The sequence below is a fragment of the Symphalangus syndactylus genome, chromosome 14, assembly GCF_028878055.3.
Source record: "Symphalangus syndactylus isolate Jambi chromosome 14, NHGRI_mSymSyn1-v2.1_pri, whole genome shotgun sequence".
NCBI lineage: Eukaryota > Metazoa > Chordata > Mammalia > Primates > Hylobatidae > Symphalangus > Symphalangus syndactylus.
In genome coordinates, this window is record NC_072436.2 from 42,147,675 (window position 1) to 42,162,368 (window position 14,694).

General features: G+C 44.8%; 1 long non-coding RNA gene across 1 annotated transcript in view; it reads left to right on the forward strand.

The window, feature by feature from the left end:
• Positions 1–3,250, forward strand: part of LOC129462726 (uncharacterized) — a 46,245-nt gene extending 42,995 nt beyond the window's left edge. Inside the window, exon 4 of the long non-coding RNA XR_008650934.2 lies at positions 3,069–3,250. This is a non-coding gene — a long non-coding RNA (uncharacterized lncRNA). The remainder of the gene's footprint in view (positions 1–3,068) is intronic.
• The last annotated feature ends 11,444 nt before the right edge of the window (positions 3,251–14,694 follow it).

Below are 14,694 nucleotides of genomic sequence, written 5' to 3' on the forward strand. Positions count from 1 at the left end.
AATCTAACTGATTTTTAAGCTAGTCAATGGGAAGAGGTCATGCAGGAGACCAGCAATTAGATCACTGCTATCTTTTTGTAGATGGCTCAGCTCCACTTTGGAGCTCAACTTTAGGAAAAACAAAGCAACCCCACACCAGTCCAAACACATAACATGCACACCTGGTGGGGAATTTGGAACTTGAGCTTGCTTTGATGGAACATGAAAATGAAAGTTTCAGGGAGGAGTTATGCCTCATTTGAAACTATTTTCAGAGAGCAAACAAAGTGTTTACCCCTTTCTTTAAATGAACCTCATTTTGCTTCTAGTGAGTGCTAGGAATCCTCGAAAAGCCTAACTCTTAACTCTTTTACCTGTTTAAATATAAGTTGTAATAAGAGCACAAAGACCTCCCGTGTTATCTTTCATCTTGCTTCCAAACGTTAACATTTTGCCAAGTTTACTTTATCCTCCTCTATCTCCTGCTTGTATTTTGAAAGTACAGTCATGTACAGTCATGATGCTCATTAGCCCAGATAACTGGCATGCATTTCCTAGCAGCAAGGACATCCTCTTACACAATCACATAACAATGATCAGAATAAGGAAACTAGCATCTTCGCAACACTATTTTTTCTTTGTTTTTGTTGGTTTTTGAGATGGAGTCCTGCTCTGTCACCCAGACTAGAGTGCAGTGGTGCAATCTCAGCTCACTGCAACCTCCGCCTCCTGGGTTCAAGCGATTCTCCTGCCTCAGCCTCTTGAGTAGCTGGGATTATAGGTGCCCATCAACATGCCCGGCTAATTTTTATATTTTTGGTAGAGACGGGGTTTTGTCATGTTGGCCAGGCTGGTCTTGAACTTCTGACCTCTGGTGATCTGCCCGCCTCAGCCTCCCAAAGTGCTGGGATTACAGGTGTGAGCCACCGTGCTCGGCCAACACTATTTTAATCTTCAGATCTTATTCAGATTTTGCCATTATCTTAATAATGTCCTTCATAACAGAAGTCTGAGTTACATGTTGCATTCTGCTGTCGTATTTCTTGGGTCTCCTTTAATCTGGAAGAGCTCCACAGTCTCTCTGTCCTTTACAATATTGGCATGTTGAAGACCACATGCCAGGATTAGAAAAGTCCCTCCATCTGGGTTTGTCAAGTGTTCCTCATTGTCTCCTTTGGGTTATGCACTTTTGGCAAAGGTTTCATAGAAGTAATGTGTTCTTCTTTTCATAGAAGTAATGTGTATTCTATCAGAACGCATATTATTTTTAATAGAAAAAATATATCTTGGTATGCTCTTCTCAGTGAAAAAAACCATGAGAGTTCTAAACCATCATCAGATTCTTAATGTCCTAGTCTATTTGGGCTGCTAGAACAAATTGTCACAAACTTGGTGGCTTATAGACAACAGACACTTATTTCTCACAGTTTTGGAGGCTGGAAGTCCAAGATCAAGGTGCCAGCAGGTTCAGTGTCTGGTAAGGGCTCACTTCCTGGTTCACAGATGGTGCCTTCTCTCTGTGTCCTCACGTGGAGGAATGGGAGAGGTAGCTCTCGGGGCCTCTTCTGTAGGGGCACTAATTCTAGTCATGAGGGCTCCACTGTGACCTGATCACCTCCCAAAGCCCCCACCTCCTAACACCATCACTTTGGGGTGAAGATTTCAACATAGGAATTCTGGGGGTACACCAACATTCATGCCATAGCACTTAATAACCATAATACAATTCTGTGTTTACTTACCACTTTCCAGTAGTGGGAAAAGTTAGACAGCATATCTTATTCATATTTACAACTTAGGAGCCAGCAATGTGCATGGCATGTAATTGGTATCCAATAATATTTTTCGAGTGAATTCTTTTTGAGGGAGAGAGTACTCTCACTTAATCTGCACAATCCAGCTTTCTGACTTCTGCTCTGTATCCCCCACCAACCACCTGAGACGAAGTAGGGTCAGACAACCCAGTTAGGGCTCAGCTCCCTTTTTGGATGTAGCATCTGGCTCTCCTCATGAACTAGGAAAACGCTCTCACAGCGAGGATCTGCCATTCACTCCAGTGCTTGATGGGTGTTGGATTATTGAACAAATGCCTGCTTAAAATACAATATGCTAGCTGGGCGCAGTGGCTGACACCTGTAATCCCAGCACTTTGGGAGGCCTAGGCGGGCAGATTACCTGAGGTCAGGAGTTTGAGGCCAGCCTGGCCAATATTGTGAAACCCCATCTCTACTAAAAATACAATAATTAGTCGGGCGTGGTGGCATGCACCTGTAATCCCAGCTACTCAGGAGGCTGAGGCAGGAGAATTACTTGAACCTGGGAGGCAGAGGTTGCAGTGAGCCAAGATGGCACCACTGCACTCCAGCCCGGGCAACACAGTGAGACTCCAATCTCAAAATAAATAAATAAATAAATACAAAAAGACAAAATAATACATGCCAAGGAGCTCTTTCACTTCTGCTGAACACTGGAGTTTCTTTTTTTTTGTTTTAACACTGGAGTTTTATACAGCAGATTAAACACCTAGGTCAGTGACAAAACATTATTTTTGCAATTTACAGAAAATGTTAGAGCATTATTAGTTTCAAGTTTCTCCATGAATGCATGTTATCACTTAGGCTTTTGCCACAGCCTATTTGTGAATGATTGCTGGTAGATGACAAAATAAGTAAACATGCCAGCAAAGGAATATTTAATCATAAAGGGACAATCATAATTGTTTACTCATCCTTTTATTTCTTCATGAATGTGCATTCGTGGTTGTGACTTTGTATTATGTGCAAATAATTAGTGTTATAGTAAATATTGGTTATAATCTTTATGCTAAACTAAGCCTCCTTCCCATGTTAGTTCTCTCTTACTTTTTAACATCATGAGTTGTTGTTATTATTGTATTATGCAGTCAATATTCTTTTGATTTTTCCACATATATGCACCAATACGCACATCACCATTTGAATCTCAGGATTTCCACCTGGGATTACTTTAGTTCAGCCCCAGTATAGTTCTTTAATGAGTAACTGTATTGGAGGCAAACTCTCTCCATTTTTATCTGTTTGAAAGATATCTTTATTTTGCCCTCCGTCTAGAAAGTCCTGGAAGCTCCACCTTCTGCAACAGCTGAGAGCTACTTCTGTGCGTGCTCTGAAGCTCTCATTCCGCAGCCTCCTGGACCTCAGTGATGTGATTCAGATACTAATTCAGCCCGATCACCCTTTTTTGGAGATAATCTTTTTCTTTATGGCTTTTTAAAATGTCTTCTCTTTGTAAATGGCATTCTAATATTTTATTGTGATGTGTGTAGGTGTGGGTTTCTATTGGTTTCTGTTTATTTATTCTGCTGGCAATTTGTTGGACTTCCTGATCAGTGATTGGTGTTTTTCATCAACTGGGAAAGATTCCTGGCTATTATATCTTTGAATACATTCAATCAAAGCTATAGTATCTTTTTTTTTTTTTTTTTTTTTTTTTTGAGACAGAGTCTCACTCTGTCGCCCAGGCTAGAGCGCAGTGGCGCGATCTCGGCTCACTGCAACCTCTGCTTCCTCGGTTCAAGTGATTCTCCTGCCTCAGCCTCCTGAGTAGCTGGGACTACAGGTGCCCGCCACCACACCCAGTTAATTTTTGTATGTTTAGTAGAGATGGGGTTTCACCATATAGGCCAGGCTGGTCTCGAACTCCTAACGTTGTGATCCACCTGCCTTGGCCTCCTAAAGTGCTGGGATTACAGACGTGAGCCACTGTGCCAGGCTGACTTTTTGAACACCAACCCATCTGTGACAGTCCTGGAATCTAGCAGTCTCTTACAATGACCTATGCTCATTTCAACGCTAAATCATTCATTTCCCCCAGCTTCATCCTCTACCTGGGAGGTGAGTCATCTGGGTTTCTGTTTTATCTTGGCTTTATTTTGGGAGAGGAGAGAAGAGAGAGGTTGGGGTCGTCCCTTCCCACTTGGCGGTGGCTCTGCAGGGCTGTGTCCTTCTGCAATGGCAGGTCCTGCTGGATGGCCCCTTCTTGAGGTCCTCTGCCACCCAGGCACTGATGATACCTCAGGCTTGAGGGTGGTAGCTTCTTCCCTGGGCACCTCAGCATCATTTCCTGCCTGTTCCCTTCATTCTGTTTTTTTGTCATGTTTTGTTTTTTGTTTTGTTTTGTTTTGTTTTTTGAGACGGAGTCTCATTCTGTCACCCAAGCTGGAGGGCAGTAGCAGGATCTCAGCTCACTGCAACTTCTGCCTCCTGGGTTCAAGTGATTCTCCTGCCTCAGCCTCCTGAGTAGCTGGGACTACAGGTGAGCGCCACCACGTCGGCTAATCTGTGTATTTTTAGTAGAGACAAGGTTTTGCCATGTTGGCAGGCTGGTCTTGAACTCCTGACCTCAGGTGATTCCACCCGCCGTGGCCACCCAAAGTTCTGGGATTACAGGTGTGAGCCACCACAACCGTCCCTGTCTGTTCTTTTTAAAATCATGTCGTCATTCAAAACTTAAAAAAAAAAATTCCAGTGGGTGTGCCTTCTATTTCCCGCCAAAACCCTGCCTAATGTAGTTCCCCTTCTCCAAGCCATGCTGTTCTCCACAGAGCACGAGTACAATACAAAGAAGGTATCACATTTGTGGTAACTGGCGAGAGTTGGGAACGGAAAGAATTTGAAGGGAAAGAAATCTAAAATGATTCTTGTGTGTTTTATCTTGGACATCAAGTTTTTTTGTTTGTTTGGTTGGTTTTTGAGACAGAGTCTCGCTCTGTTGCCCAGGCTGGAGTGAAGTGGTATGATCTCGGCTCACTGCAACCTCCACCTCCCGGGTTCAAGCAATTCTCCTGCCGCAGCCTCCTGAGTATTCGGACTACAGGCGCCCGCCACCGCACCCAGATAATTTTGGGATTTTTAGTAGAAACGGGGTTTCACCATATTGGCCAGGCTGGCCTCGAACTGCTGACCTTGTGATCTGCCTGCCTTGGCCTCCCAAAGTCCTGGGATTATAGGCGTGAGCCACTGCACCCAGCTGGACATCAAGTTTTAAATGGATAATATGACATTCTGTTTCCACCCAAACTGACCTGACCAGCTGGGTGTACAGCAATTCAATTCTGACACTAACTTCCTGGAGCTGGTGCAGATGCCACAGATTGAGGGCAAAGTTCACCACAGACCCCTAGTCCTCTTCAGACACCAGCCACAAGTCTCAGAGGGTCCTCAGGGCAATTGTACTCTGACTCCAAATTTGGGAGTTCCCATGACCCTCTTAGGTTTGATCATTTGCTAGTACAACTGGCAGACTCAGGAAAGCGCAATGCTTATGATTAGTTTCACTGTAAAGCATACAAATATGGGAGGGTCCCAAATGCAGAGCTTCAGTGGCCTTTCCTCGTGGAATCAGGGCACATCACGTCCTGGCACATCAACATGTTCACCAACCAGGAGGCCCTGGAAGCCTCCGGTTCCAGAGCTTTTACTGGGGTTTTATTTTGTAGGCACAAGTGATTAAACCACCAAACCTGTGATTAATCTCAACCTCCAGACACCCTCCTCTCTTCAAGGTCAGGTGACTCAAATTCCCCAACCCTCTAATCACCAGGCTGGGCTGGTCTCTTTTGGTAACCAGCCCCCATCTTGAGGCTGTCTAGGGGTCCACCATTACCTTAGTAGCATAAAAAAGCCCTACCACTCAGAAAACCCCAAGGGTTTTTAGAGTCTCCATATCAGGAATTCAGGACAAAGGCTAGACAAATTCTTTGTTATACAACAGAGATAATGAGATGTCTTTCTTTCTTTCTTTCTTTTTAGACTGAGTTTCGCTCTTGTTACCCAGGCTGGAGTGCAATGGCACAATCTCGGTTCACTGCAAACTCTGCCTCCCAGGTTCAAGTGATTCTCCTGCCTCAGCCTCCTGAGTAGCTGGGATTACAGGTGCCCGCCATCACGCCCTACTAATTTTTGTATTTTTAGTAGAGACAGGGTTTCACCATGTTGGCCAGGTTGGTCTCGAACTCCTGACCTCAGGTGATCTGCCCGCCTTGGCCTCCCAAAATGCTAGGATTACAGGTGGAAGCCACTGCGCCTGGCCAGAATTTGACAAATTATGATAGATGTCATCATTCAACCTATTAATTGATATCTATATACTTAACTCACTTTCCAAAAAGACTTGGGATTACAAATAAGACTTCTTTTCAAAATATTCCATATGACAAGAAAGTATAATTTGTCCAATTCATAGGAAATAGTCTACATGGAGGCAGGAGTGTAGGGCCAAGCATCCGCAGTTGTAGGTCCAAGTCCTGGCTCTGCCACAAGGTGACTTATCCCTTATCTCGGAGCTGAATGAGATGACATCTGCAATCCCGTGACTGCCACAGTCAGCTTCCAGGTCACATAACAATGATATCATGTGTGTTTAATCATCAACAGCTAGCTCTTTTTCCTTTTCAAGTTATAAATCTTGGATACTTTCTGTTTTTTGTTTTCTGTTTGTTTGTTTGTTTATTGTTTTTGGTTTTTGAGACAGAGTCTCGCTCAGGCTGGAGTGCAGTGCTGTGGCCTCGGCTCACTGCAACCTCCGCCTCCTGGGTTCAAGTGGTTCTCCTGCTTCAGCCTCCCGAGTAGCTGGGATTACAGGTGCCTGCCACCATGCCCAGTTAATTTTTGCATTTTTAGTAGAGATGGGTTTTCACCATGTTGGCCAGGCTGGTCTCCAACTCCTGACCTCAGGTGATCCACCTGTCTTGGCCTACCAAACTAATGGTATTACAGGCATGAGCCACCACGCCCAGCCTCAATCTTGAAAACTTTCTATACTCATACTATACATCCCTCAACATTACCTCCACAAAGTCTTTCCTGATCCTTGTTTTGTACTCTTTTAGGAAATCATCAGTCAGGTGTGGCTACGAGGGGCAACAAAGGAGAGACTGGGGAGAGCAAAGTGCAGTATGCTCATTGGTCCTAGAGAAAGGAGGCATGCCGCGCTACACAGGCCACACAGCAGACACCAGGGTGGTCAGGAGGCGGAAGACAGGAGTCAGGGAAGGGTCAGGCCATGGCCTTTATGGTGGTTTCCACAGGAACGGCAAGGCAGGGCAGAGTGGACAGTATAGGATTGGCTAGAGCAGATAATTCTGGTGGGCTCTAGACTCTAGGGATGGTCCCTGGTTGCCCGGGGTACTACCTGGCCTTGGGATGATTGAGGTAGAGGAGCCGTCTGCTAAGGTTTGCAGGCCAGATAGAGGAGTGCTGGCTCTGGTTGGTTTGTTTGCCTGTCAAAGGCATGCTCTAACCTGAGCCTGTTATTTCTTATCTCCAAGAATTGGCTGCCCCAGGGAGGGTTTTTTTTTTTAAAGATGTCAAAACATCATAATATGCATAAATATATATATATATATATGCGCACATATATGTATTCCAGCTATAGGATTATAATTATACACACATGTACACACATAATATATGCAATCCTCCAGATGGAATTTCTCCTGCCTCCTAAACCTTAGTGTCACTTTGTCTGTCTAGCCCACATGGATTTTCTTTTCATTCTTTCTTGCACTGTAGTTATGTGTGGGCGTGTTGTGTTTTACTTCTGACTGTGAGTCCCTTCAGGGCAGAGCTTGGGACATCTAGCTCACTGTGTTCTCCATGGGGGAGGCACTGCTGCTCCCAGTATGAGCTCTAGAATTGCTTTTTAATGAATAAATATTAGCAGGGTACATAACGTATATGGTATTTACCAAACCATACACATACACATATTTTCTTTTCTTTTTTTTTTTTTTTAAAACAGAGTCTTGCTCTATTGCCCAGGCTGGAGTGCAGTGGTGTGATCACAGCTGACTGCAACCTCTGCCTCCTGGGTTCAAGCGATTCTTCTTCCTCAGCCTCCCGAGTAGCTGGGACTACAGGCATGCGCCACCATGCCTGGCTAATTTTTGCATTTTTAGTAGAGATGGGGTTTCACCATATTAGCCCGGCTGGTCTCAAACTCCTGACCTAGTGATCCACCTGCCTCGGCCTCCCAAAGTGCTAGGTTTACGGGTGTGAGCCACTGCACCTGGCCTCATACACACATTTTCATAATTACTATTCAAATTTGTACAGCATGGTGGTGAGATTTAAAAATCAATTCTCAACTTAGTAAATACTTATAAGTTAATTGTTATATTAAGGTGAAGATTTACAATTTTTCAAGCTTGTGAAAATGAGGCCCAGGAAAATGAAAAAAAAAAAAGATATATATATATCTTTAGGCCAAGTGACATTTGTACTTGCTGGCAGCTCTTCGGTATTTAAATGTTAAACATTTTATTTATTTATTAATCTATTTATTTATCTATTTATTTATTTATTTATTTATTTATTTTTGAGACGGAGTCTTGCTCTGTCACCCAGGCTGGAGTGCAGTGGCAGGATCTCAGCTCACTACAACCTCCGTCTCTCGGGTTCAAGTGATTCTCCTGTCTCAGCTTACCGAGTAGCTGGGATTACAGGCATCCATCACTAGACCCAGCAAATTTTGTAATTTTAGTAGAGACGAGGTTTCACCAGGTTGGTCAGCTGGTCTCAAACTCCTGACCTCAGGTGATCCACCCACTTCAGCCTCCCAAAATGCTGGGATTACAGGCGTGAGCCACTGCACCCAGCCTAGTTAGACATTTTAAATGATTGCCAACCTGCCTGCCAAGAACACGAACTCCCTCAAAAGGGAAGAGAAAAATAACTCTCACTCACTTAAGTATTTTTTGGTAAGGTTAAAAAAAATCTACTGTATAAAAGTAGATAAACATGCTACCTGGGATGTGCTTTGAAAAAGTACCATGTCATCTTATTGGCGAAGTGCCTTAAAGCACAATGTGGATAGGTTGGAATATATATATATATGCAAGCAGAGAGCTTTGAGAAAAAGAGGAGGAGGTTAGCAGAAAAAATGTATCCACCTGGGAAAGTATTAGAATATAAATGAGGATATAAACGATGGAGGCTTAAATTAGTATAAACGAAATGTGGCCATACTGGGAATAGTGGGAATCTATCTATCTGTTTATTTATTTATTACTATTTTTTGACACAGAGTCTCACTTTGTCATCCAAGCTGGGGTGCAGTGGCGCGATCTCTGCTCACTACAACCTCCGCCACCTGGGTTCAAGCGATTCTCATGCCTCAGCCTCCAGAGTAGCTAGGATTACAGGTGCAAGCCACCACACCCAGTTAATTTTTGTATTTTTAGTAGAGATGAGGTTTTGCTATGTTGGTCAGGCTGGTTTGGAACTCCTGACATCAAGTGATCCAGCCACTTTAGCCTCCCAAAGTGCTGGCATTACAGGCGTGGGCCACCGCACCCAGCTGGAATTTATCTTTTTAAATGTGATTTTCTGCAGTGGTTTAGTAGCCTGGAGCATCTCTGCATGATGGAGGGTGGCTGCAGGCCCAGCTCTCAGGATCGTCCCAGAAGATGTCCATGAGATGGGCCACAGGAGCAGCCACCACTGTTACCATCCAGAAGACAGAGAATCAAGAAGTGACTGCCCCATGTACATCAAAGATACACATACGCACCCTCTCAAGCCCAGCAATGCACAAATTGTACATATGTTCACCACAAATCTTTCATTGGAATGTTCACAGTGACACCCCCAAATGATAGCCCTCCTCAATTGATTATCAACTGTTGAAGGGATAAATTGTATTATAGTCATACAACTATATAGCAATGAGAATAGACTGTCTATTTACAACTATAAGCAACAATATGGATAAATCTTACAAACATTGCTGAGTAAAGTCAGACATAAAATATGTACTTCATAATTCCATTTGTGTAGATATACAGAAAGTGTGGAAGATCACCTAAGGTGTTAGAAGTCAGGATGGTGTCACCCTTGTGAAGAAGATCATGCCTTGCAGGGATACAAGAGGGGCTTCTGGGGAGCTGATGTTTCCTGTCTTGTTCTGGGTGCTGGTTACACAGATGTGTTTAGTTTATGAAAAATCATCATTATATATACAGAATGTATGTGCTCTCCTCAGGCCTTTTATATTCTTCCATTAAAAATTGGTTTTTGCAGGGCATGGTGGATCACGCCTGTAATCCTAGCACTTCGGGAGGCCAAGGTGAGTGGATTACCTGAGGTCAGAGGTTCAAAACCATCCTGGCCAACATGGTGAAACCCCACTCTACTAAAAATACAAAAATCAGCCAGGTGTGGTGGCACATGCCTGTAATCCCAGCTACTTGGGAGGCTGAGGCAGGAGAATCACTTGAACCCGGGAGGCAGAGGTTGCAGTGAGCTGAGATAGCGCCACTGCACTCTACCCTGGGTGACAGAGCAAGACCCCATCTCAAAATAAATAAATACACAAATAATTGTTTGGTTTTTGTTTTTGTAATCTGAAGTCTTGCTATATTGCCCAGGCTGGAGTGCAGTGGGTATTCACAGATGTGTGAACACTGCACACTACAGCTTGGAACTCCTGGAATCCTGGGCTCAGCCTCCCAAGTAGCTTGGATTACAGGTGTGTGCCACTACACCCAGCCCTGTTCGTTTGTGTGTTTTTAAGTCACAACTACTCCTTGACTACTGCCTCCACCATGAGTCTGAGCACACACCAACCAGCCACAGCCCACTCCAGCAGACTGGACACCTGCACACCGTTCTGGACACCCACAAAGCTAAAGACCCAACAAGGGCTCCCCTGCCCAGGAAAGGCCCTATTGCCAGCTTGCCAGCAGGGTGACAATGGCAGAAAAACAGCCTGCACTTTACTTTTACCTTCCTCATCTGCAAGTCAGCTTGGCAGAAGCCAGTCTACTGAAAATCCTCAGAAGTGCAGGTCTGAGCAGCATCCTTTAGAGCCTAAGAAACGTACCAGCTTCTGGAAGGGGGCCCTGGGCAAGGGCTGGAATAGAGTCGAGTGGCCAGTCTGCACAGCAGCCTTACCTCCCCCATTAACTCACCTCCCTGCCGACTGGCTGATGTTGCTGATGTCCACCTTTCTTCAGTTCAGTTCTGTCTGGTGTGTTAAGAATGGAAAGACAGCCTTCTCAGGGGCATTTGTTTGTTTGTTTGTTTTGGTTTTTGTTTTGAGATGGAGTCTCACTCTTTTGCCCAGGCTGCAGTGCAGTGGCACAATCTCAGCTCACTGTAACCTCCACCTCCTGGGTTTAAGTGATTCTCCTGCCTCATCCTCCCAAGTAGCTGGGACTACAGGCACATGGCTAATTTTTTGTATTTTTAGTAGAGATGGGTTTCACCATATTGGTCAGGCTGGTCTCAAACTCCAGACCTCAAATGATCCACCCACCTCGGCCTCTCAAAGTGCAGGGATTACAGGTGTGAACCACTGCGCCTGGCCCTTCTCAGGGGCATTTGGATGTTATCATCTAGATGTTATTGTCAATGAGTTCAAGAAACAACAAAATAAGGAAGAACAGGAAGGTTATAGCAAGGGAGACCAAGGTCCGCCTGTCATTTTAATTCTTTTTTCCCCTTATACCATATTTCTAACACGGAAAAATGTGGTAAACAAATATATACCCTAGCTTTATCATATTTAAACATCTTGCTATGTTTCATTCTAATTTTTTTCTTAAAGAAAGGGAACACCACAGATCTAGTTCAGTTTCTCCGCTTCACTCCCCTTCTCCCGGAGGTAACCATGTCTTTAATTTGGTCTTTATGGTCAATACTCTGACTAAGCATGCTTGTATCCCCAAATGAAACAGAATATTGTTTTGTTTTTACATTTTGTATACAGTGTATCCTACTCTACACTTCAGTCTGCAATTTGCTTTTCTTTCCCTTCATGTTGATTTTGGATGCAACCCATACTGGCATATATGGCTCTACTTCATTTATTTTTATTTTTATTTTATTTTATTTTATTTGAGACGGAGTCTTGCTCTGTCACCAAGGCTGGAGTGCAGTGGCGTGATCTCGGCTCACTGCAACCTCCACCTCCCGAGTTCAAGCGATTCTCCTTCCTCAGCCTTCCGAGTAGCTGGGACTACAGGCACCTGCCACCATGCCCAGCTACTTTTTTTTTTTTTTTTTTTTTTTAGTAGAGACGGGGTTTCACCATCTTAGCCAGGGTGGTCTCGATCTCCTGACCTTGTGATCCGCCTGCCTTGGCCTCCCAAAGTGCTGGGATTACAGGCGTGAGCCATTGCACCTGGCCTACTTCATTTATTTCTAACTGCTTTATACATGTCATTGTATGACAGCATCACAATTTATCTGTTCTCCATATGTTGGCTATTCGGGTTGTTCCCTTTTCTGCTGTTATTACAAACAGTGCTGCAACAAATACCTATGCACATATGTTTGAGATCTCCAGGCCAGTGCTGGGAGCTCCCAGGGGCTAAAATGCAGATTCCAATTTAGCAGGACTGGGAGGGGCCTGAGATTCTGCATTTCTTTTTCTTTTCTTTCTTTTCTTTTTTTTTTTTTTTTTTTTTTTTTGTTGAGATGTGTCACCAGGGTTGGAGTGCAGTGGTCCCATCTCCACTCACTAAAAGCTCCACCTCCTGGGTTCAAGCAATTCTCCAGCCTCAGCCTCCCAAGTAGCTGGGATTACAGGCACCCACCACCACTCCAGGCTAATTTTTGTATTTTTAGTAGAGACGGGGTTTTGCCATGTTGGCCAGGCTGGTCTTGAACTCCTGACCTCAGGTGATCTGCCCGTCTTGGCTTCGAAAGTGCTGGGATTACAGGCGTGAGCCACCGTGCCCAGCTAGATTCTGCATTTCTAAGAAGAGGATGCTGCTGGTTCCAAGGCCACCATTGGTGCAGCATATGTGATGAGAAGTGAAATAGTTGAGTTAAAAGGGTGTATGTGTCTTCAACTGTGTTTCCAAGTAGTTTTTCCACATTACTCTCCAGGGTGGCACTAATTACACCCTTTCTGCGTATGAGAGTTCTCTTTGCACCACATCTTTAGCAGCACTTGGTATGATCAGATCACAATCTCAGATACCTAGACTATTCATTACCTCCCTACAAAGGAAGAAAAAGAGGAGCAGGCCTCAAGCAAGATTCACCAGACAACTCACAGATGGCTGTAGATGGAAACCTGAAGAACAGTCTAGGAGTGAAATCATGTTTGTGAGATGGGCAAGTTCAGTTGAAAGCATGTGTCATGGTTCAGAATAATGGTCAGAATAGTAAAAGCGGTTGATTCTTCCAGATTAATTTCTTAAAATATAATATGCATCATGTTACCTTCCTGCTCAAAAAGCTTCCCAGAGCCTCTTTCTGAAGCATTTCTCAGGCTAGCTTTCAAAGCGTTCTGCCAGATGGCCTCTACCCGCTCCGTTGTGCTTGCCTCCTGCTACCGCTCCCTGGAGCACCACCTGAGTGAAGGTTATCTCAAAACAATTTTGTAAGATGGGCTGAACTTTGGTGTTTATTTTTGTCTTAGCCTCAGGCCACCCTCCTTGCTCCCTTGGCTGCTTTTAAAGAAGTGAGCTTGCAAAGCTCTGAGTCAACAGCAGACCCAGCTCCTTCCCAAGCTGTGCAGTGCAAGAAGGCACCTATCACGTTGTTGTAAAATTAAATGGCACAAAGATGACATAGAGGAAGACCCCTGTGTTTTGCCAAAGACTCTCTTGAGCACCTCTTGGCTGTCCAGACCCCATCCTGGGCTCTCCTGGGTCCTCTCCCTTCTCCTTTCCTCTCCCCACCCCAAACCTACCAACCTTGTTTTTGGAGTTCTTTTAGGAGACTGATTTTGGCTTCCATGGTGGTATCCACCTTCTTGATAAAGGCATCATGGTTTTCTAGAGGTTGATTATGGACCAAAGCATTCTCTTTCCTGGACAGAATTCTCTCACAGCACCCACCTGGGTGCACACCTTAAGCCATGAGCCATTTCTTTTTTTTTTTTTTTTTTGGAGACGGAGTCTCGCTCTGTCACCCAGGCTGGAGTGCAGTGGCGCGATCTCGGCTCACTGCAAGCTCCGCCTCCCGGGTTCACGCCATTCTCCTGCCTCAGCCTCTCCGAGTAGCTGGGACTACAGGCGCCCGCCACCACGCCCGGCTAATTTTTTTTTGTATTTTTAGTAGAGACGGGGTTTCACCGTGGTCTCGATCTCCTGACCTCGTGATCCGCCCGCCTCGGCCTCCCAAAGTGCTGGGATTACAAGCGTGAGCCACCGCCATTTCAAGGTCAGACATTAAGAAGAATAATCAGAGTGGGATAGCTTTCAGGCAAATTCCATCTGACCACACAGAAACTGGAGTCGCCTGCCAAAAGCTATCCATCAGAGTCACTCCGGCTTTTAGTTAGGGGAAGCTCCAGATAGGTCACCCTCTTAGAGATCCAAGAATTGTGGGGCAGAGTCCGGACCGCAGGAGGCCAGCTGGCAAGAAGAGCCGTTCATTCTGTTAACCCATAAACAGCCCCCGGGTACAAGCCTGCTCAGGACAGTTGTGTGGCTGAGACATCCACTCTGGAGAGCAGTTGGACAGTGGGCAAGAAAACTGGTGGTGAACCAGAGAGGCACATGCAGGGGCACAGAGGAGGACACTGACAAGTGGCTGGGGGTGGGTATGGGCTCAAGGAAGAGGCCACTAGGGATTTGCAGGCAGGGAAAATAGCACCCTTTGTAATAGATTCTGATAGAACAAACATAACACTCTTGCCTATGCCAAAATGAACTATCTTTTTGTTGTTTTTGTTGTTGTTGTTTTCTTTTTTGAGACAGAGTTTCACTCTGTTGCCCAG